At 53.0% G+C, this 22575-nt stretch overlaps 1 protein-coding gene across 4 annotated transcripts in view; it reads right to left on the minus strand.

Moving 5' to 3' along the window:
• ADK (adenosine kinase) overlaps positions 1 to 22575 on the minus strand; it is a 429583-nt gene that overhangs the window by 390021 nt on the left and 16987 nt on the right. The window lies entirely within an intron of this gene.

Below are 22575 nucleotides of genomic sequence, written 5' to 3' on the forward strand. Positions count from 1 at the left end.
AGGCACGCCTAGCTTTTGCTCTGGGGCCGAGGCTGCTCTCGGGAGGCGCCGCAGCCTATCGACACCGACCGTTTTTCACACCGACGGGCCGTGCGGAATATCCATTTCCCTACCTCTCGCTGGGGCACCACGTCCAGAGCGATCGATCCCTCTCCGTACGCATCGATACCTCGATCTCCAGAGGCCTCCACGCCTGCCCATTTTCCCAGCTACTTACAGGGATCCCCAGCACTAGGTCCTGACAGTTATCGCTGACCCGCCAGATCGATCCCTGCCAGGAGCCGTCCATACCGCTCGCTCTCCACAGGCGTCCGCGGCTTTTGCTCTCGGGCCCATTGTGCTCGTGGAAGCCAGCGAAGGGGACCGACATCGAGCGCTCTCCATATTGAGCGGCATCGATGCCGGTCCTATTCCAGACCTAGCGACAGGCTTCGATATCGATAAATCGATATCGAACCCTGTCGATAGGCCCCAAATCCGCTCCTTCTCTGCAGGCACGCCTAGCTTTTGCTCTGGGGCCGAGGCTGCTCTCGGGAGGCGCCGCAGCCTATCGACACCGACCGTTTTTCACACCGACGGGCCGTGCGGAATATCCATTTCCCTACCTCTCGCTGGGGCACCACGTCCAGAGCGATCGATCCCTCTCCGTACGCATCGATACCTCAATCTCGAGAGGCCTCCAGGCCTGCCCATTTCCCCAGCTACTTACAGGGATCCCCAGCACTAGGTCCTGACAGTTATCGCTGACCCGCCAGATCGATCCCTGCCGGGAGCCGTCCATACCGCTCGCTCTCCACAGGCGTCCGCCGCTTTTGCTCTCGGGCCCATTGTGCTCGTGGAAGCCAGCGAAGGGGACCGACATCGAGCGCTCTCCATATTGAGCGGCATCGATGCCGGTCCTATTCCAGACCTAGCGACAGGCTTCGATATCGATAAATCGATATCGAACCCTGTCGATAGGCCCCAAATCCGCTCCTTCTCCGCAGGCACGCCTAGCTTTTGCTCTGGGGCCGAGGCTGCTCTCGGGAGGCGCCGCAGCCTATCGACACCGACCGTTTTTCACACCGACGGGCCGTGCGGAATATCGATTTCCCTACCTCTCGCTGGGGCACCACGTCCAGAGCGATCGATCCCTCTCCGTACGCATCGATACCTCGATCTCCAGAGGCCTCCAGGCCTGCCCATTTCCCCAGCTACTTACAGGGATCCCCAGCACTAGGTCCTGACAGTTATCGCTGACCCGCCAGATCGATCCCTGCCGGGAGCCGTCCATACCGCTCGCTCTCCACAGGCGTCCGCCGCTTTTGCTCTCGGGCCCATTGTGCTCGTGGAAGCCAGCGAAGGGGACCGACATCGAGCGCTCTCCATATTGAGCGGCATCGATGCCGGTCCTATTCCAGACCTAGCGACAGGCTTCGATATCGATAAATCGATATCGAACCCTGTCGATAGGCCCCAAATCCGCTCCTTCTCCGCAGGCACGCCTAGCTTTTGCTCTGGGGCCGAGGCTGCTCTCGGGAGGCGCCGCAGCCTATCGACACCGACCGTTTTTCACACCGACGGGCCGTGCGGAATATCGATTTCCCTACCTCTCGCTGGGGCACCACGTCCAGAGCGATCGATCCCTCTCCGTACGCATCGATACCTCGATCTCCAGAGGCCTCCAGGCCTGCCCATTTCCCCAGCTACTTACAGGGATCCCCAGCACTAGGTCCTGACAGTTATCGCTGACCCGCCAGATCGATCCCTGCCGGGAGCCGTCCATACCGCTCGCTCTCCACAGGCGTCCGCCGCTTTTGCTCTCGGGCCCATTGTGCTCGTGGTAGCCAGCGAAGGGGACCGACATCGAGCGCTCTCCATATTGAGCGGCATCGATGCCGGTCCTATTCCAGACCTAGCGACAGGCTTCGATATCGATAAATCGATATCGAACCCTGTCGATAGGCCCCAAATCCGCTCCTTCTCCGCAGGCACGCCTAGCTTTTGCTCTGGGGCCGAGGCTGCTCTCGGGAGGCGCCGCAGCCTATCGACACCGACTGTTTTTCACACCGACGGGCCGTGCGGAATATCCATTTCCCTACCTCTCACTGGGGCACCACGTCCAGAGCGATCGATCCCTCTCCGTACGCATCGATACCTCGATCTCGAGAGGCCTCCACGCCTGCCCATTTCCCCAGCTACTTACAGGGATCCCCAGCACTAGGTCCTGACAGTTATCGCTGACCCGCCAGATCGATCCCTGCCGGGAGCCGTCCATACCGCTCGCTCTCCACAGGCGTCCGCCGCTTTTGCTCTCGGGCCCATTGTGCTCGTGGAAGCCAGCGAAGGGGACCGACATCGAGCGCTCTCCATATTGAGCGGCATCGATGCCGGTCCTATTCCAGACCTAGCGACAGGCTTCGATATCGATAAATCGATATCGAACCCTGTCGATAGGCCCCAAATCCGCTCCTTCTCCGCAGGCACGCCTAGCTTTTGCTCTGGGGCCGAGGCTGCTCTCGGGAGGCGCCGCAGCCTATCGACACCGACCGTTTTTCACACCGACGGGCCGTGCGGAATATCGATTTCCCTACCTCTCGCTGGGGCACCACGTCCAGAGCGATCGATCCCTCTCCGTACGCATCGATACCTCGATCTCCAGAGGCCTCCAGGCCTGCCCATTTCCCCAGCTACTTACAGGGATCCCCAGCACTAGGTCCTGACAGTTATCGCTGACCCGCCAGATCGATCCCTGCCGGGAGCCGTCCATACCGCTCGCTCTCCACAGGCGTCCGCCGCTTTTGCTCTCGGGCCCATTGTGCTCGTGGTAGCCAGCGAAGGGGACCGACATCGAGCGCTCTCCATATTGAGCGGCATCGATGCCGGTCCTATTCCAGACCTAGCGACAGGCTTCGATATCGATAAATCGATATCGAACCCTGTCGATAGGCCCCAAATCCGCTCCTTCTCCGCAGGCACGCCTAGCTTTTGCTCTGGGGCCGAGGCTGCTCTCGGGAGGCGCCGCAGCCTATCGACACCGACCGTTTTTCACACCGACGGGCCGTGCGGAATATCCATTTCCCTACCTCTCGCTGGGGCACCACGTCCAGAGCGATCGATCCCTCTCCGTACGCATCGATACCTCAATCTCGAGAGGCCTCCAGGCCTGCCCATTTCCCCAGCTACTTACAGGCATCCCCAGCACTAGGTCCTGACAGTTATCGCTGACCCGCCAGATCGATCCCTGCCGGGAGCCGTCCATACCGCTCGCTCTCCACAGGCGTCCGCGGCTTTTGCTCTCGGGCCCATTGTGCTCGTGGTAGCCAGCGAAGGGGACCGACATCGAGCGCTCTCCATATTGAGCGGCATCGATGCCGGTCCTATTCCAGACCTAGCGACAGGCTTCGATATCGATAAATCGATATCGAACCCTGTCGATAGGCCCCAAATCCGCTCCTTCTCCGCAGGCACGCCTAGCTTTTGCTCTGGGGCCGAGGCTGCTCTCGGGAGGCGCCGCAGCCTATCGACACCGACCGTTTTTCACACCGACGGGCCGTGCGGAATATCGATTTCCCTACCTCTCGCTGGGGCACCACGTCCAGAGCGAACGATCCCTCTCCGTACGCATCGATACCTCGATCTCCAGAGGCCTCCACGCCTGCCCATTTCCCCAGCTACTTACAGGGATCCCCAGCACTAGGTCCTGACAGTTATCGCTGACCCGCCAGATCGATCCCTGCCGGGAGCCGTCCATACCGCTCGCTCTCCACAGGCGTCCGCCGCTTTTGCTCTCGGGCCCATTGTGCTCGTGGTAGCCAGCGAAGGGGACCGACATCGAGCGCTCTCCATATTGAGCGGCATCGATGCCGGTCCTATTCCAGACCTAGCGACAGGCTTCGATATCGATAAATCGATATCGAACCCTGTCGATAGGCCCCAAATCCGCTCCTTCTCCGCAGGCACGCCTAGCTTTTGCTCTGGGGCCGAGGCTGCTCTCGGGAGGCGCCGCAGCCTATCGACACCGACCGTTTTTCACACTGACGGGCCGTGCGGAATATCGATTTCCCTACCTCTCGCTGGGGCACCACGTCCAGAGCGATCGATCCCTCTCCGTACGCATCGATACCTCGATCTCCAGAGGCCTCCACGCCTGCCCATTTCCCCAGCTACTTACAGGGATCCCCAGCACTAGGTCCTGACAGTTATCGCTGACCCGCCAGATCGATCCCTGCCGGGAGCCGTCCATACCGCTCGCTCTCCACAGGCGTCCGCGGCTTTTGCTCTCGGGCCCATTGTGCTCGTGGTAGCCAGCGAAGGGGACCGACATCGAGCGCTCTCCATATTGAGCGGCATCGATGCCGGTCCTATTCCAGACCTAGCGACAGGCTTCGATATCGATAAATCGATATCGAACCCTGTCGATAGGCCCCAAATCCGCTCCTTCTCCGCAGGCACGCCTAGCTTTTGCTCTGGGGCCGAGGCTGCTCTCGGGAGGCGCCGCAGCCTATCGACACCGACCGTTTTTCACACCGACGGGCCGTGCGGAATATCCATTTCCCTACCTCTCGCTGGGGCACCACGTCCAGAGCGATCGATCCCTCTCCGTACGCATCGATACCTCGATCTCCAGAGGCCTCCAGGCCTGCCCATTTCCCCAGCTACTTACAGGGATCCCCAGCACTAGGTCCTGACAGTTATCGCTGACCCGCCAGATCGATCCCTGCCGGGAGCCGTCCATACCGCTCGCTCTCCACAGGCGTCCGCCGCTTTTGCTCTCGGGCCCATTGTGCTCGTGGTAGCCAGCGAAGGGGACCGACATCGAGCGCTCTCCATATTGAGCGGCATCGATGCCGGTCCTATTCCAGACCTAGCGACAGGCTTCGATATCGATAAATCGATATCGAACCCTGTCGATAGGCCCCAAATCCGCTCCTTCTCCGCAGGCACGCCTAGCTTTTGCTCTGGGGCCGAGGCTGCTCTCGGGAGGCGCCGCAGCCTGTCGACACCGACCGTTTTTCACACCGACGGGCCGTGCGGAATATCCATTTCCCTACCTCTCGCTGGGGCACCACGTCCAGAGCGATCGATCCCTCTCCGTACGCATCGATACGTCAATCTCGAGAGGCCTCCAGGCCTGCCCATTTCCCCAGCTACTTACAGGGATCCCCAGCACTAGGTCCTGACAGTTATCGCTGACCCGCCAGATCAATCCCTGCCGGGAGCCGTCCATACCGCTCGCTCTCCACAGGCGTCCGCCGCTTTTGCTCTCGGGCCCATTGTGCTCGTGGAAGCCAGCGAAGGGGACCGACATCGAGCGCTCTCCATATTGAGCGGCATCGATGCCGGTCCTATTCCAGACCTAGCGACAGGCTTCGATATCGATAAATCGATATCGAACCCTGTCGATAGGCCCCAAATCCGCTCCTTCTCCGCAGGCACGCCTAGCTTTTGCTCTGGGGCCGAGGCTGCTCTCGGGAGGCGCCGCAGCCTATCGACACCGACCGTTTTTCACACCGACGGGCCGTGCGGAATATCGATTTCCCTACCTCTCGCTGGGGCACCACGTCCAGAGCGATCGATCCCTCTCCGTACGCATCGATACCTCGATCTCCAGAGGCCTCCAGGCCTGCCCATTTCCCCAGCTACTTACAGGGATCCCCAGCGCTAGGTCCTGACAGTTATCGCTGACCCGCCAGATCGATCCCTGCCGGGAGCCGTCCATACCGCTCGCTCTCCACAGGCGTCCGCGGCTTTTGCTCTCGGGCCCATTGTGCTCGTGGTAGCCAGCGAAGGGGACCGACATCGAGCGCTCTCCATATTGAGCGGCATCAATGCCGGTCCTATTCCAGACCTAGCGACAGGCTTCGATATCGATAAATCGATATCGAACCCTGTCGATAGGCCCCAAATCCGCTCCTTCTCCGCAGGCACGCCTAGCTTTTGCTCTGGAGCCGAGGCTGCTCTCGGGAGGCGCCGCAGCCTATCGACACCGACCGTTTTTCACACCGACGGGCCGTGCGGAATATCCATTTCCCTACCTCTCACTGGGGCACCACATCCAGAGCAATCGATCCCTCTCCGTACGCATCGATACCTCGATCTCCAGAGGCCTCCAGGCCTGCCCATTTCCCCAGCTACTTACAGGGATCCCCAGCACTAGGTCCTGACAGTTATCGCTGACCCGCCAGATCGATCCCTGCCGGGAGCCGTCCATACCGCTCGCTCTCCACAGGCGTCCGCCGCTTTTGCTCTCGGGCCCATTGTGCTCGTGGAAGCCAGCGAAGGGGACCGACATCGAGCGCTCTCCATATTGAGCGGCATCGATGCCGGTCCTATTCCAGACCTAGCGACAGGCTTCGATATCGATAAATCGATATCGAACCCTGTCGATAGGCCCCAAATCCGCTCCTTCTCCGCAGGCACGCCTAGCTTTTGCTCTGGGGCCGAGGCTGCTCTCGGGAGGCGCCGCAGCCTATCGACACCGACCGTTTTTCACACCGACGGGCCGTGCGGAATATCCATTTCCCTACCTCTCGCTGGGGCACCACGTCCAGAGCGATCGATCCCTCTCCGTACGCATCGATACCTCGATCTCCAGAGGCCTCCAGGCCTGCCCATTTCCCCAGCTACTTACAGGGATCCCCAGCACTAGGTCCTGACAGTTATCGCTGACCCGCCAGATCGATCCCTGCCGGGAGCCGTCCATACCGCTCGCTCTCCACAGGCGTCCGCCGCTTTTGCTCTCGGGCCCATTGTGCTCGTGGTAGCCAGCGAAGGGGACCGACATCGAGCGCTCTCCATATTGAGCGGCATCAATGCCGGTCCTATTCCAGACCTAGCGACAGGCTTCGATATCGATAAATCGATATCGAACCCTGTCGATAGGCCCCAAATCCGCTCCTTCTCCGCAGGCACGCCTAGCTTTTGCTCTGGAGCCGAGGCTGCTCTCGGGAGGCGCCGCAGCCTATCGACACCGACCGTTTTTCACACCGACGGGCCGTGCGGAATATCCATTTCCCTACCTCTCACTGGGGCACCACATCCAGAGCAATCGATCCCTCTCCGTACGCATCGATACCTCGATCTCCAGAGGCCTCCAGGCCTGCCCATTTCCCCAGCTACTTACAGGGATCCCCAGCACTAGGTCCTGACAGTTATCGCTGACCCGCCAGATCGATCCCTGCCGGGAGCCGTCCATACCGCTCGCTCTCCACAGGCGTCCGCCGCTTTTGCTCTCGGGCCCATTGTGCTCGTGGTAGCCAGCGAAGGGGACCGACATCGAGCGCTCTCCATATTGAGCGGCATCGATGCCGGTCCTATTCCAGACCTAGCGACAGGCTTCGATATCGATAAATCGATATCGAACCCTGTCGATAGGCCCCAAATCCGCTCCTTCTCCGCAGGCACGCCTAGCTTTTGCTCTGGAGCCGAGGCTGCTCTCGGGAGGCGCCGCAGCCTATCGACACCGACCGTTTTTCACACCGACGGGCCGTGCAGAATATCCATTTCCCTACCTCTCGCTGGGGCACCACGTCCAGAGCGATCGATCCCTCTCCGTACGCATCGATACGTCAATCTCGAGATGCCTCCAGGCCTGCCCATTTCCCCAGCTACTTACAGGGATCCCCAGCACTAGGTCCTGACAGTTATCGCTGACCCGCCAGATGGATCCCTGCCGGGAGCCGTCCATACCGCTCGCTCTCCACAGGCGTCCGCCGCTTTTGCTCTCGGGCCCATTGTGCTCGTGGAAGCCAGCGAAGGGGACCGACATCGAGCGCTCTCCATATTGAGCGGCATCGATGCCGGTCCTATTCCAGACCTAGCGACAGGCTTCGATATCGATAAATCGATATCGAACCCTGTCGATAGGCCCCAAATCCGCTCCTTCTCCGCAGGCACGCCTAGCTTTTGCTCTGGGGCCGAGGCTGCTCTCGGGAGGCGCCGCAGCCTATCGACACCGACCGTTTTTCACACCGACGGGCCGTGCGGAATATCCATTTCCCTACCTCTCGCTGGGGCACCACGTCCAGAGCGATCGATCCCTCTCCGTACGCATCGATACCTCGATCTCGAGAGGCCTCCAGGCCTGCCCATTTCCCCAGCTACTTACAGGCATCCCCAGCACTAGGTCCTGACAGTTATCGCTGACCCGCCAGATCGATCCCTGCCGGGAGCCGTCCATACCGCTCGCTCTCCACAGGCGTCCGCCGCTTTTGCTCTCGGGCCCATTGTGCTCGTGGTAGCCAGCGAAGGGGACCGACATCGAGCGCTCTCCATATTGAGCGGCATCAATGCCGGTCCTATTCCAGACCTAGCGACAGGCTTCGATATCGATAAATCGATATCGAACCCTGTCGATAGGCCCCAAATCCGCTCCTTCTCCGCAGGCACGCCTAGCTTTTGCTCTGGAGCCGAGGCTGCTCTCGGGAGGCGCCGCAGCCTATCGACACCGACCGTTTTTCACACCGACGGGCCGTGCGGAATATCCATTTCCCTACCTCTCGCTGGGGCACCACATCCAGAGCAATCGATCCCTCTCCGTACGCATCGATACCTCGATCTCCAGAGGCCTCCAGGCCTGCCCATTTCCCCAGCTACTTACAGGGATCCCCAGCACTAGGTCCTGACAGTTATCGCTGACCCGCCAGATCGATCCCTGCCGGGAGCCGTCCATACCGCTCGCTCTCCACAGGCGTCCGCCGCTTTTGCTCTCGGGCCCATTGTGCTCGTGGTAGCCAGCGAAGGGGACCGACATCGAGCGCTCTCCATATTGAGCGGCATCGATGCCGGTCCTATTCCAGACCTAGCGACAGGCTTCGATATCGATAAATCGATATCGAACCCTGTCGATAGGCCCCAAATCCGCTCCTTCTCCGCAGGCACGCCTAGCTTTTGCTCTGGAGCCGAGGCTGCTCTCGGGAGGTGCCGCAGCCTATCGACACCGACCGTTTTTCACACCGACGGGCCGTGCAGAAAATCGATTTCCCTACCTCTCGCTGGGGCACCACGTCCAGAGCGATCGATCCCTCTCCGTACGCATCGATACGTCAATCTCGAGATGCCTCCAGGCCTGCCCATTTCCCCAGCTACTTACAGGGATCCCCAGCACTAGGTCCTGACAGTTATCGCTGACCCGCCAGATCGATCCCTGCCGGGAGCCGTCCATACCGCTCGCTCTCCACAGGCGTCCGCCGCTTTTGCTCTCGGGCCCATTGTGCTCGTGGAAGCCAGCGAAGGGGACCGACATCGAGCGCTCTCCATATTGAGCGGCATCGATGCCGGTCCTATTCCAGACCTAGCGACAGGCTTCGATATCGATAAATCGATATCGAACCCTGTCGATAGGCCCCAAATCCGCTCCTTCTCCGCAGGCACGCCTAGCTTTTGCTCTGGGGCCGAGGCTGCTCTCGGGAGGCGCCGCAGCCTATCGACACCGACCGTTTTTCACACCGACGGGCCGTGCGGAATATCCATTTCCCTACCTCTCGCTGGGGCACCACGTCCAGAGCGATCGATCCCTCTCCGTACGCATCGATACCTCGATCTCGAGAGGCCTCCAGGCCTGCCCATTTCCCCAGCTACTTACAGGGATCCCCAGCACTAGGTCCTGACAGTTATCGCTGACCCGCCAGATCGATCCCTGCCGGGAGCCGTCCATACCGCTCGCTCTCCACAGGCGTCCGCCGCTTTTGCTCTCGGGCCCATTGTGCTCGTGGTAGCCAGCGAAGGGGACCGACATCGAGCGCTCTCCATATTGAGCGGCATCAATGCCGGTCCTATTCCAGACCTAGCGACAGGCTTCGATATCGATAAATCGATATCGAACCCTGTCGATAGGCCCCAAATCCGCTCCTTCTCCGCAGGCACGCCTAGCTTTTGCTCTGGAGCCGAGGCTGCTCTCGGGAGGCGCCGCAGCCTATCGACACCGACCGTTTTTCACACCGACGGGCCGTGCGGAATATCCATTTCCCTACCTCTCACTGGGGCACCACATCCAGAGCAATCGATCCCTCTCCGTACGCATCGATACCTCGATCTCCAGAGGCCTCCAGGCCTGCCCATTTCCCCAGCTACTTACAGGGATCCCCAGCACTAGGTCCTGACAGTTATCGCTGACCCGCCAGATCGATCCCTGCCGGGAGCCGTCCATACCGCTCGCTCTCCACAGGCGTCCGCGGCTTTTGCTCTCGGGCCCATTGTGCTCGTGGTAGCCAGCGAAGGGGACCGACATCGAGCGCTCTCCATATTGAGCGGCATCGATGCCGGTCCTATTCCAGACCTAGCGACAGGCTTCGATATCGATAAATCGATATCGAACCCTGTCGATAGGCCCCAAATCCGCTCCTTCTCCGCAGGCACGCCTAGCTTTTGCTCTGGAGCCGAGGCTGCTCTCGGGAGGTGCCGCAGCCTATCGACACCGACCGTTTTTCACACCGACGGGCCGTGCAGAATATCCATTTCCCTACCTCTCGCTGGGGCACCACGTCCAGAGCGATCGATCCCTCTCCGTACGCATCGATACGTCAATCTCGAGATGCCTCCAGGCCTGCCCATTTCCCCAGCTACTTACAGGGATCCCCAGCACTAGGTCCTGACAGTTATCGCTGACCCGCCAGATGGATCCCTGCCGGGAGCCGTCCATACCGCTCGCTCTCCACAGGCGTCCGCCGCTTTTGCTCTCGGGCCCATTGTGCTCGTGGAAGCCAGCGAAGGGGACCGACATCGAGCGCTCTCCATATTGAGCGGCATCGATGCCGGTCCTATTCCAGACCTAGCGACAGGCTTCGATATCGATAAATCGATATCGAACCCTGTCGATAGGCCCCAAATCCGCTCCTTCTCCGCAGGCACGCCTAGCTTTTGCTCTGGGGCCGAGGCTGCTCTCGGGAGGCGCCGCAGCCTATCGACACCGACCGTTTTTCACACCGACGGGCCGTGCGGAATATCCATTTCCCTACCTCTCGCTGGGGCACCACGTCCAGAGCGATCGATCCCTCTCCGTACACATCGATACCTCGATCTCCAGAGGCCTCCAGGCCTGCCCATTTCCCCAGCTACTTACAGGGATCCCCAGCACTAGGTCCTGACAGTTATCGCTGACCCGCCAGATCGATCCCTGCCGGGAGCCGTCCATACCGCTCGCTCTCCACAGGCGTCCGCCGCTTTTGCTCTCGGGCCCATTGTGCTCGTGGTAGCCAGCGAAGGGGACCGACATCGAGCGCTCTCCATATTGAGCGGCATCAATGCCGGTCCTATTCCAGACCTAGCGACAGGCTTCGATATCGATAAATCGATATCGAACCCTGTCGATAGGCCCCAAATCCGCTCCTTCTCCGCAGGCACGCCTAGCTTTTGCTCTGGAGCCGAGGCTGCTCTCGGGAGGCGCCGCAGCCTATCGACACCGACCGTTTTTCACACCGACGGGCCGTGCGGAATATCCATTTCCCTACCTCTCACTGGGGCACCACATCCAGAGCAATCGATCCCTCTCCGTACGCATCGATACCTCGATCTCCAGAGGCCTCCACGCCTGCCCATTTCCCCAGCTACTTACAGGGATCCCCAGCACTAGGTCCTGACAGTTATCGCTGACCCGCCAGATCGATCCCTGCCGGGAGCCGTCCATACCGCTCGCTCTCCACAGGCGTCCGCGGCTTTTGCTCTCGGGCCCATTGTGCTCGTGGTAGCCAGCGAAGGGGACCGACATCGAGCGCTCTCCATATTGAGCGGCATCGATGCCGGTCCTATTCCAGACCTAGCGACAGGCTTCGATATCGATAAATCGATATCGAACCCTGTCGATAGGCCCCAAATCCGCTCCTTCTCCGCAGGCACGCCTAGCTTTTGCTCTGGGGCCGAGGCTGCTCTCGGGAGGCGCCGCAGCCTATCGACACCGACCGTTTTTCACACCGACGGGCCGTGCGGAATATCCATTTCCCTACCTCTCGCTGGGGCACCACGTCCAGAGCGATCGATCCCTCTCCGTACGCATCGATACCTCGATCTCGAGAGGTCTCCAGGCCTGCCCATTTCCCCAGCTACTTACAGGGATCCCCAGCACTAGGTCCTGACAATTATCGCTGACCCGCCAGATCGATCCCTGCCGGGAGCCGTCCATACTGCTCGCTCTCCACAGGCGTCCGCGGCTTTTGCTCTCGGGCCCATTGTGCTCGTGGTAGCCAGCGAAGGGGACCGACATCGAGCGCTCTCCATATTGAGCGGCATCGATGCCGGTCCTATTCCAGACCTAGCGACAGGCTTCGATATCGATAAATCGATATCGAACCCTGTCGATAGGCCCCAAATCCGCTCCTTCTCCGCAGGCACGCCTAGCTTTTGCTCTGGGGCCGAGGCTGCTCTCGGGAGGCGCCGCAGCCTGTCGACACCGACCGTTTTTCACACCGACGGGCCGTGCGGAATATCGATTTCCCTACCTCTCGCTGGGGCACCACGTCCAGAGCAATCGATCCCTCTCCGTACGCATCGATACCTCGATCTCGAGAGGCCTCCAGGCCTGCCCATTTCCCCAGCTACTTACAGGGATCCCCAGCACTAGGTCCTGACAGTTATCGCTGACCCGCCAGATCGATCCCTGCCGGGAGCCGTCCATACCGCTCGCTCTCCACAGGCGTCCGCCGCTTTTGCTCTCGGGCCCATTGTGCTCGTGGTAGCCACCGAAGGGGACCGACATCGAGCGCTCTCCATATTGAGCGGCATCGATGCCGGTCCTATTCCAGACCTAGCGACAGGCTTCGATATCGATAAATCGATATCGAACCCTGTCGATAGGCCCCAAATCCGCTCCTTCTCCGCAGGCACGCCTAGCTTTTGCTCTGGGGCCGAGGCTGCTCTCGGGAGGCGCCGCAGCCTGTCGACACCGACCGTTTTTCACACCGACGGGCCGTGCGGAATATCGATTTCCCTACCTCTCGCTGGGGCACCACGTCCAGAGCGATCGATCCCTCTCCGTACGCATCGATACCTCGATCTCCAGAGGCCTCCAGGCCTGCCCATTTCCCCAGCTACTTACAGGGATCCCCAGCACTAGGTCCTGACAGTTATCGCTGACCCGCCAGATCGATCCCTGCCGGGAGCCGTCCATACCGCTCGCTCTCCACAGGCGTCCGCCGCTTTTGCTCTCGGGCCCATTGTGCTCGTGGTAGCCAGCGAAGGGGACCGACACCGAGCGCTCTCCATATTGAGCGGCATCGATGCCGGTCCTATTCCAGACCTAGCGACAGGCTTCGATATCGATAAATCGATATCGAACCCTGTCGATAGGCCCCAAATCCGCTCCTTCTCCACAGGCACGCCTAGCTTTTGCTCTGGGGCCGAGGCTGCTCTCGGGAGGCGCCGCAGCCTATCGACACCGACCGTTTTTCACACCGACGGGCCGTGCGGAATATCCATTTCCCTACCTCTCGCTGGGGCACCACGTCCAGAGCGATCGATCCCTCTCCGTACGCATCGATACCTCGATCTCCAGAGGCCTCCAGGCCTGCCCATTTCCCCAGCTACTTACAGGCATCCCCAGCACTAGGTCCTGACAGTTATCGCTGACCCGCCAGATCGATCCCTGCCAGGAGCCGTCCATACCGCTCGCTCTCCACAGGCGTCCGCCGCTTTTGCTCTCGGGCCCATTGTGCTCGCGGTAGCCAGCGAAGGGGACCGACATCGAGTGCTCTCCATATTGAGCGGCATCGATGCCGGTCCTATTCCAGACCTAGCGACAGGCTTCGATATCGATAAATCGATATCGAACCCTGTCGATAGGCCCCAAATCCGCTCCTTCTCCACAGGCACGCCTAGCTTTTGCTCTGGGGCCGAGGCTGCTCTCGGGAGGCGCCGCAGCCTATCGACACCGACCGTTTTTCACACCGACGGGCCGTGCGGAATATCCATTTCCCTACCTCTCGCTGGAGCACCACATCCAGAGCGATCGATCCCTCTCCGTACGCATCGATACCTCGATCTCCAGAGGCCTCCAGGCCTGCCCATTTCCCCAGCTACTTACAGGGATCCCCAGCACTAGGTCCTGACAGTTATCGCTGACCCGCCAGATCGATCCCTGCCAGGAGCCGTCCATACCGCTCGCTCTCCACAGGCGTCCGCCGCTTTTGCTCTCGGGCCCATTGTGCTCGTGGTAGCCAGCGAAGGGGACCGACACCGAGCGCTCTCCATATTGAGCGGCATCGATGCCGGTCCTATTCCAGACCTAGCGACAGGCTTCGATATCGATAAATCGATATCGAACCCTGTCGATAGGCCCCAAATCCGCTCCTTCTCCGCAGGCACGCCTAGCTTTTGCTCTGGGGCCGAGGCTGCTCTCGGGAGGCGCCGCAGCCTATCGACACCGACCGTTTTTCACACCGACGGGCCGTGCGGAATATCCATTTCCCTACCTCTCGCTGGGGCACCACATCCAGAGCAATCGATCCCTCTCCGTACGCATCGATACCTCGATCTCGAGAGGCCTCCAGGCCTGCCCATTTCCCCAGCTACTTACAGGGATCCCCAGCACTAGGTCCTGACAGTTATCGCTGACCCTCCAGATCGATCCCTGCCGGGAGCCGTCCATACCGCTCGCTCTCCACAGGCGTCCGCGGCTTTTGCTCTCGGGCCCATTGTGCTCGTGGTAGCCAGCGAAGGGGACCGACATCGAGCGCTCTCCATATTGAGCGGCATCGATGCCGGTCCTATTCCAGACCTAGCGACAGGCTTCGATATCGATAAATCGATATCGAACCCTGTCGATAGGCCCCAAATCCGCTCCTTCTCCGCAGGCACGCCTAGCTTTTGCTCTGGGGCCGAGGCTGCTCTCGGGAGGCGCCGCAGCCTATCGACACCGACCGTTTTTCACACCGACGGGCCGTGCGGAATATCCATTTCCCTACCTCTCGCTGGGGCACCACGTCCAGAGCGATCGATCCCTCTCCGTACACATCGATACCTCGATCTCCAGAGGCCTCCAGGCCTGCCCATTTCCCCAGCTACTTACAGGGATCCCCAGCACTAGGTCCTGACAGTTATCGCTGACCCGCCAGATCGATCCCTGCCGGGAGCCATCCATACCGCTCGCTCTCCACAGGCGTCCGCCGCTTTTGCTCTCGGGCCCATTGTGCTCGTGGTAGCCAGCGAAGGGGACCGACATCGAGCACTCTCCATATTGAGCGGCATCGATGCCGGTCCTATTCCAGACCTAGCGACAGGCTTCGATATCGATAAATCGATATCGAACCCCGTCGATAGGCCCCAAATCCACTCCTTCTCCGCAGGCACGCCTAGCTTTTGCTCTGGGGCCGAGGCTGCTCTCGGGAGGCGCCGCAGCCTATCGACACCGACCGTTTTTCACACCGACGGGCCGTGCGGAATATCGATTTCCCTACCTCTCGCTGGGGCATCCCATCGAAAAATCGTCACCCACAATTCCATAGCCATATCTTCCTGTTTTTTGTCTTTCAAGTCATACCTACACCCAAATATTTTAAGTGTAATTGAAAAAGATAATTTTTATGTTGCAATCAATTCAGGCTTACACAGACCGTTTCCACGTGGTATTTTTTATCTGCAGTAGAAGACACAACAGCCATTTATAGCATTTGGCCTATACTCAGTGTATGAGTCTAGTGCCGTAGCAGGACATAGAGCACTGGAACAGCTACTCTAGTGGTTGTTGTACTGTGATTCCAATCTAATGATAGCTGTTAAAAATAAGAAAGCAGAACACTCTCACTGAGATATTCTTAATCCTGTTGAAAGAAGTGTCAAGGGTTCGTGAAACCAATAATCTTCTCCCCATCTCTGCATTTAATCTGAGCTTATTAGGGAATTTCAGGCCTCACAACATCCTGAAGCCTCCAGCAGTGGCTTCGTCTTTTTCCAGTAGCTTGGAATATGAAAGGTCCTCCCCCACCACCGAAAAAATGAAGAACTCAACAACAACAAAGAGAGTTCTCAACAACAAAAGGGACTCGAATAGCAGGTCTACCCTTCTCCAGCCCTTGACTCTGGAAAAGCAAGAACATTAGTAATTAAGAGGAACACAGCCTGCCTCCACCCTCTCCCCTGTGGCTACAGTAGAGATCTTAGGTCTAACACTTCCAGAAAGGAAGAGGACAAGGAGAGGCAAAGCACAGAGCAGGCCTGGACATGGTTATGTGAAGGAGGGCATGAGAATAGCATATCAGGGATCAACAGTAATATCAGTACCTCATAACTTACATTTTGTTTTACAGTAACACTAATATGGTATTTGCATATTGTTCAGGAATAGCATGATGAAATAACGTTGCTAAGAAATGTTTAAAAAAAAAAAAACAACATTTTATTTTAAGAAAGGGAGGACGGAATCTCTCATTTGGTGAAGAAAAGCTAGCAAGACAGCAAGTTACCTGACCTGAATGAAGCAAAAACAATCAAATACTAATGAAGAGTAGAATGCATTAAAAAAATCTAACTTTGAAATTTCAAGTTTTAAAAGAAACTAAAGGAATTTCAAAGACTTTAAAAATGTTATCATTAAAAAGTTTTTTCTAAAAAGACACTTCAATTAAAAACAATTTCATCTACTGTAAAAAAAAAAATACAAAAACCTGACAAACGATTGTTAATTTTTAATTGGACTTTTCTAATCTGCAATTCATGAGTGATACAATACTATATACTATAGTGACCTGAAAAGTTTTAGCCTTTCCTGTGCAGGTGGTAGTTTTGGTTTGGACAAGCAGGATGGGAATGGAAAACAATATTAAGTCACACTTTATCACCTGTAATTAGAAAGAATGTCTGTGACCATTCCCAGAATTTAAATCATGATTTTATCTAATGTATTCTAAATGAAAGAAAAACCATTCTTGTAATTGTGTGAACAGGAAACTTTAAGATGAAAAAGTTTTTCAGCACAAACAGCAAGTATCACTTCCAAATAAAGAGTTTTACCAAGTAGTAGAGAAACACAGATTTTTCACTAAAGATATTTTCATTGAGGGTCTTTTCATCTAAGACTTTTATTGCTTACTTAAAAACAGAGAAACTTACTTAATTCATAGGGCTCTTTCACTTACAGGTCTTTGTTTGCTGTTTCTTCTTTGTTATATTTAGACTAGCCAAACTGAACTCAGTTTAAAATTCCAGTATTTCATCATGTGCCTTGTAATAAACAAACTCCCAAAGTTTTGTTAAATAAGTTTTTATTCAGGAGTGGAGGGAAAATACAGATAAGCTGTGTCAGTCAGACATGTCTCAAGGTCATTTTAAAGAGAACAATTAATCCAAGAACTAGCCATAGTCCAGCGACATGTAATTGAACTAGCAAGTTTTGTGAAGAAATTGAAAAATAAAATATCTAATATGCTATGATTTGCAGTTTTATTTACCAAGCAAACATTTTCAAAAGTGAAAACACCTGATACATTAACAAGAGAAGAGATGGTAAGAATTGGAGTATTTCGTATTCATGAACGGTTTACATCCTATTTATAGGTACATAAGTAGTTACAGCTCAGTATACCCTGAAAATATCACAAATCCTTCGGCAAAACTTTGTCTTTGCACAAATGGATTTTTCACATAGCCCTTTCAGAATGGAGCTCAACTAAAATCTTTCATTCATTTAAACTAAACATAGTTACATAAATGCAGCAGAAGACATTATCAGGCTCATAGGAAGCAGTTAGTACAACGGCTCTAATTACGCTGTTAGGCATGCTACCAAATTTATAGGCACATTAGTACTGAGAGGTGCTCTTTAAGACAGCCATCATTATCCTGAGTTTTTGTAAGCAAACACTGAAATTTTATAATTTACCAGCAGTCAGATGATGCCATTTGGCTGAACAGTATCATTAACAACATTTATGTTCAGATTCTAACTGAGATAAGGTGAATACAGTTCTGCAAACACAACTCAAAACACAGAGTAATAATAAAACCTCAAGTTATTCAGCTTCTCTAACAAATGTACCAATGCTACAGAAGCTATTTAGTAGCAATCTTTCATGAGGATTATTGAAACAATGAAATATTATAGCAAACTATCTTCCAAAAAAAGAAGGGTAACTTTTCAGGGGCAACAGATTTCTAAGTTGTTACTATGTACTTTCAGTACTTTCTGCATTGCACAGACAGGTAAGATAACTTCAAACTCAAAACAATATTAAAACCTGTTAACCTGTCCCAGAAGGCTGATGAGGCACCCAAAGTCAAACTAAACACATGGGAGAAGCTGAAAAAGCTTAAAATTGTACATCTTTCACTTAAACCTGGTGGCAAAGTCCACACCTTAACCTTGCGTATTCTCTGATCGTACTCTGACTTCCTAGTACAGAATCACCACTCCTCTTTCTCAGTCCTCCCGCAAGCTAATGCTGGCATCTGTTTTTGGAGAAGGGCTTGTTTTGCACTGAGGCATTAAGATTGTTCTGAAACCTCAAAACAATTCCTTTTAGGGAACAGACTCACTTATGATTATGTAAATGCTATTTAGATCCTCACATGATTTATGATAATTAACTGTGTGAGCAGTGTATTTTCATTTTTGCTATGGGAAGTTACAGATACTTCTGTTAGATATCAGCAAAGGTAACAAGCTGAAAAATATGGAGAATAACACCTGGCAGAATGGCTAAAGCCACAGCTATACAGAACAGCCTAAATTTAGTGCAAGTAAGCAGATGTTTTTCATTTCAGCTGCTTGTCTTTTTTTTTCCTTATTTATAATTCAAATTCTCACAAGAGTAGAAAGAAGATTAAATATATCTATCTTCTGCACTTCCATCACAGCAAGCAAACTAAACTAGCATCAAACAAGGAAGTTTAATTTACTAGATACCAACATTGCTCTATAAGTAAAATTTATGCTTTACTAATCAGTCACCCATCAACAGCACTTTACAGTGAGGATAGACAGGCAGTGATCAAGCATCGTGGGATCCCCTGTGATGACCCTACCACTTTCAATGCTGCAGACAGGGTGGTAGTACACTGCAGGAGACCCATAGCATACTTGTGAAGTTACAGATCAAAATGATAACATTCCTTCAATATGATGATACTCTCTTTTCATCTCCACCACCCCCAAAACACATGCACACTTCAAAGATCCCATTCACTCTCCCTCTCCTACTTCTTAAAATCTACTTTTCCAGCAAAGAGGAAAAAAGAACAAAAATCTACTACTTGGTTTACAGAGACTGATTCTTCTGTATTTACAGAGCTCCAACAGCATCAAGTGGCAGGGAAGAGAACTAAGGAGCAGATGATACAGTACATGAAAGCCATAAAAAACTACAGATCTTTACTAAGCATATTCAATGAAGTTGTGCGAAAATTTTTGCAGCCCCCTCATTTTAAGAAAGAAAATTCCCCCATAAAGCAGAAAAAGACTCAGCTGCTTTACAACTGATAAGTAAATCAAATAACATTCTTGGAATTTATAATTCTGGACAATGATGCTAATCAGCAAGTAATCAGCCTGGAGACATCAAATATGATGGGAACTGGCATCCAGATGTCTCAGGTTAGTAAACGCACCTCACTTCATGAGACCACGGCTCTGGTCAAGAGTCAGAAAATAAAGTAAAATACAGCAATGAACTTCCATAACCATGATGTGAGAAATAGGACACACATCATAATTTCCCCTGTGTCTCTACTCCTTTTTAAGAGCGCAGGCTGATAGATATTTACACGTTTATATAGCCACTGGTGATTACAAATAACATTTCCCTCACCTTTTCACTGGCTAATTAGGGAAGCTACAAGGTTTTCACAAATTTAGAAGTTCAGACTTGTTCCAAGGCCAGATTAATAATTCTGTCAACATGAAATTGTCAATGATTCTCTCTACTTCTTCAATTCCTGCAGCCATATACCAAACTCCTAGACAACAGCAAAGAGCTCTCTCTCTTCTGTGAACACATGCTTTACAACTGCTGAATGTACACTAGAGAAGATAAGTAATGGACAGATCTCTACAGCCTAAATACTTCAATTATAATTCAGGTTTTGACATTTACTTAACATTTGGAAAACAAAGTGCCTCTCCTTCTAGAAGGAGCAGTGAGACAGATGTCACCTGCTAACTTTTAACAGCAGGACATAGGAGTAGTTACAAGACTCAGAAGTCCTGAGTTTCTATGGGAAGTCTTAAAGTGTCATTGACCTGTTAATTAAAATTTCTTTGCCTGCTTTATTAGAATTTAATTTATTTGGTGTAATTAAGTTATTCTTAAAATGCCTATTTTTGATTTGGTAGGTAAAGGAATCATTTCTGTTAATCGTCACAGGTAGAACCTAGTAAATAAATCACACTGAAAGTTTTATTAAATACCTGCAAACAAAGTTACTTTCACCGATTAACGTAGGTATAGCTAGCAAGTAGTCCAGAAAACACATGCTCCTTTTTCTCTTTTTTCCCCTTTCAGCAAGTATTTACATACTAGAGGAAAAAAAGATACTTTTAGCTTATGGCAAATTAAAAGAAAGAGACAAAAAACCCTCACACTCCTGGTATTTCCTTTACGCAGATACTCAGAAAACCAAGCACGTGCAATGGACTATATTTGCTTCAAGACTGCTCTCCAGCTCTGTGAACAAGAACTGGTTTTGGTATTGCCAGCTTTCATCAGTGCCACAAATATTGCTAACGCTATTTCAGATTGTCTCCCTGAAGAGAGATAAGAAATGATGCCCAACATAACTACCTGATAGAGACCAAAGCTTCTCTAGCTCATGTAATGCCAAGCTGCTGATGTGGCCTGAAAAGCTAAGATGACCAAGTCCTACTGTGATATAAATTAAGACCACCTCTCCCACAAACGGTCTAGGCAAGGCACAATGCTTTCCAAAACTGGTCCAGAAAACAAAAGACTTTGGAACCCAGATTAAACCAAAACACACATTGAAAGAAAGGAGATAGGACTATTCTAATAGCCCAAGGCCAAAATAACCCCTCATGCCTTCAGCACTGCTTGTTTTCTCAAGCCAGTATGGCGTGGCAGCAAGCTGTTTCAAATCTGCCAAGGGTAGGAGTGCACGGTGTATTTATTTTCAGGTTTATTTCCAACACGTAGTATAGCCATTTAAATATTGTTAAAAGGACCACCTGAGACTTTCAGCACAATTTCATGCTGTTTCCATCTGCATTTTGTTTAACAGAAGCTACAAAAAAAATCTGGCTAGCAGGACTCATTTTAACATTCCCTTATTTCACTGACAGTAAATCATGATTAAATTTACAACATCAAGTCAAGTCCTTTATTCAGAATAAAGATATTCATTCTTAAAGCAGTGGTTATACATGAGAGAAAGCTGAACAAACAGCAACACTGACAAAGTTAAACATATAAAATTCTTACAGGTGTTCAAACTCTCTTTCCTCTGGGCTACTCTAAGCCAGAGCCCATCTGGTCTGATGGCACCATTAAAGATGACCATCCAGCTGAAGACGTGAGATACAGACACCACAAAGTTAGCTGATCACTACCAAGATGCCAAGAGCTGGCACTAAATGGCTAGAGATGGATGCATGCCTTGTTTGACAAGAAAACCCAGAGAGACTAGGCTAAGCAGTAGCCCCAGATTCTCTGTCGGTCTCTGGCAGCTTCTGCTATGATTAACAATTTCTCTGTCAAATGCTTCAGAGTCCTGAAGCATGCATGTTCTCATACCTCTCTGCAGCATTTGGATCTTTATTTTAGCAGTCTTTCTACAGCTAGGTTTGTCATTTTATCTATCCTCCACAGGCTGAGAAAGCATGAGATTTGGTTCCCATTTCAGAAGTAGTACAGGACTTAGTTTGGCTTGGAGTACAAACACGCATATTCACTTGTAAAGGTGGACTACTATGAAAACACTCACAAATAGGGAGCTAAAAGAAAAATCAAGAATTTATGAAGAAGGTAAACAGGCTTCCCAGTTTCCAGGTTATTATCAACCATCACACTATCAGCTGGTGCCCTATGCAGCTGCTGTTGGAGCACTGCTTACTGCTTTAAATAATGCAATAATTCACAAGGCATTTGGCAGTAGAAAAATGCTCACAGAGTATATGCTGTTCAAGGAGATGGTTTAACTTGTCTGACAGGACTCAAATTTGAGTATGTAAGACTGGATTTTTAAATCAGTAAAACTTTGCAGAGCTTTTTAGGTCCAGTGAAAAGCATGATGTACTCCTGCAGAATTTCACTGCTGCAAGATAGATCTCACCACCACTCACATGGTAACAATCTATAACGATTACCTGGGGATGCTGGGTTTTGTTTGCTTGCTTGCTTTTTTTTTTTTTTTTTTTTTTTTAAAAAAAAAGCAAATTATGTTCAGAGCCTTGTTTTAACTTATTTCAATGAAAACATATGGCAAAGAATTAAATCAGAATAATTTAACTTTTCATAAACCAAGAGTTTGTCTCAAGGATTCTAAGTTCCATACATTTTTGAAAGTTAAACACTCCATTACAACTTGGTCTTTTGCCTCTGGCTTATGATATCCAGGCTCTCACTTAAACCCACCTTTAAACAAAACTTGAGTGATAAAATGTCAGTTGTGAAACAAATTATGCCTTTTCTTAAAGCACTGAAGCAAAATATTTGTGGCTGA

The sequence above is a fragment of the Dromaius novaehollandiae genome, chromosome 6, assembly GCF_036370855.1.
Source record: "Dromaius novaehollandiae isolate bDroNov1 chromosome 6, bDroNov1.hap1, whole genome shotgun sequence".
NCBI classification, from domain to species: Eukaryota; Metazoa; Chordata; class Aves; order Casuariiformes; family Dromaiidae; genus Dromaius; species Dromaius novaehollandiae.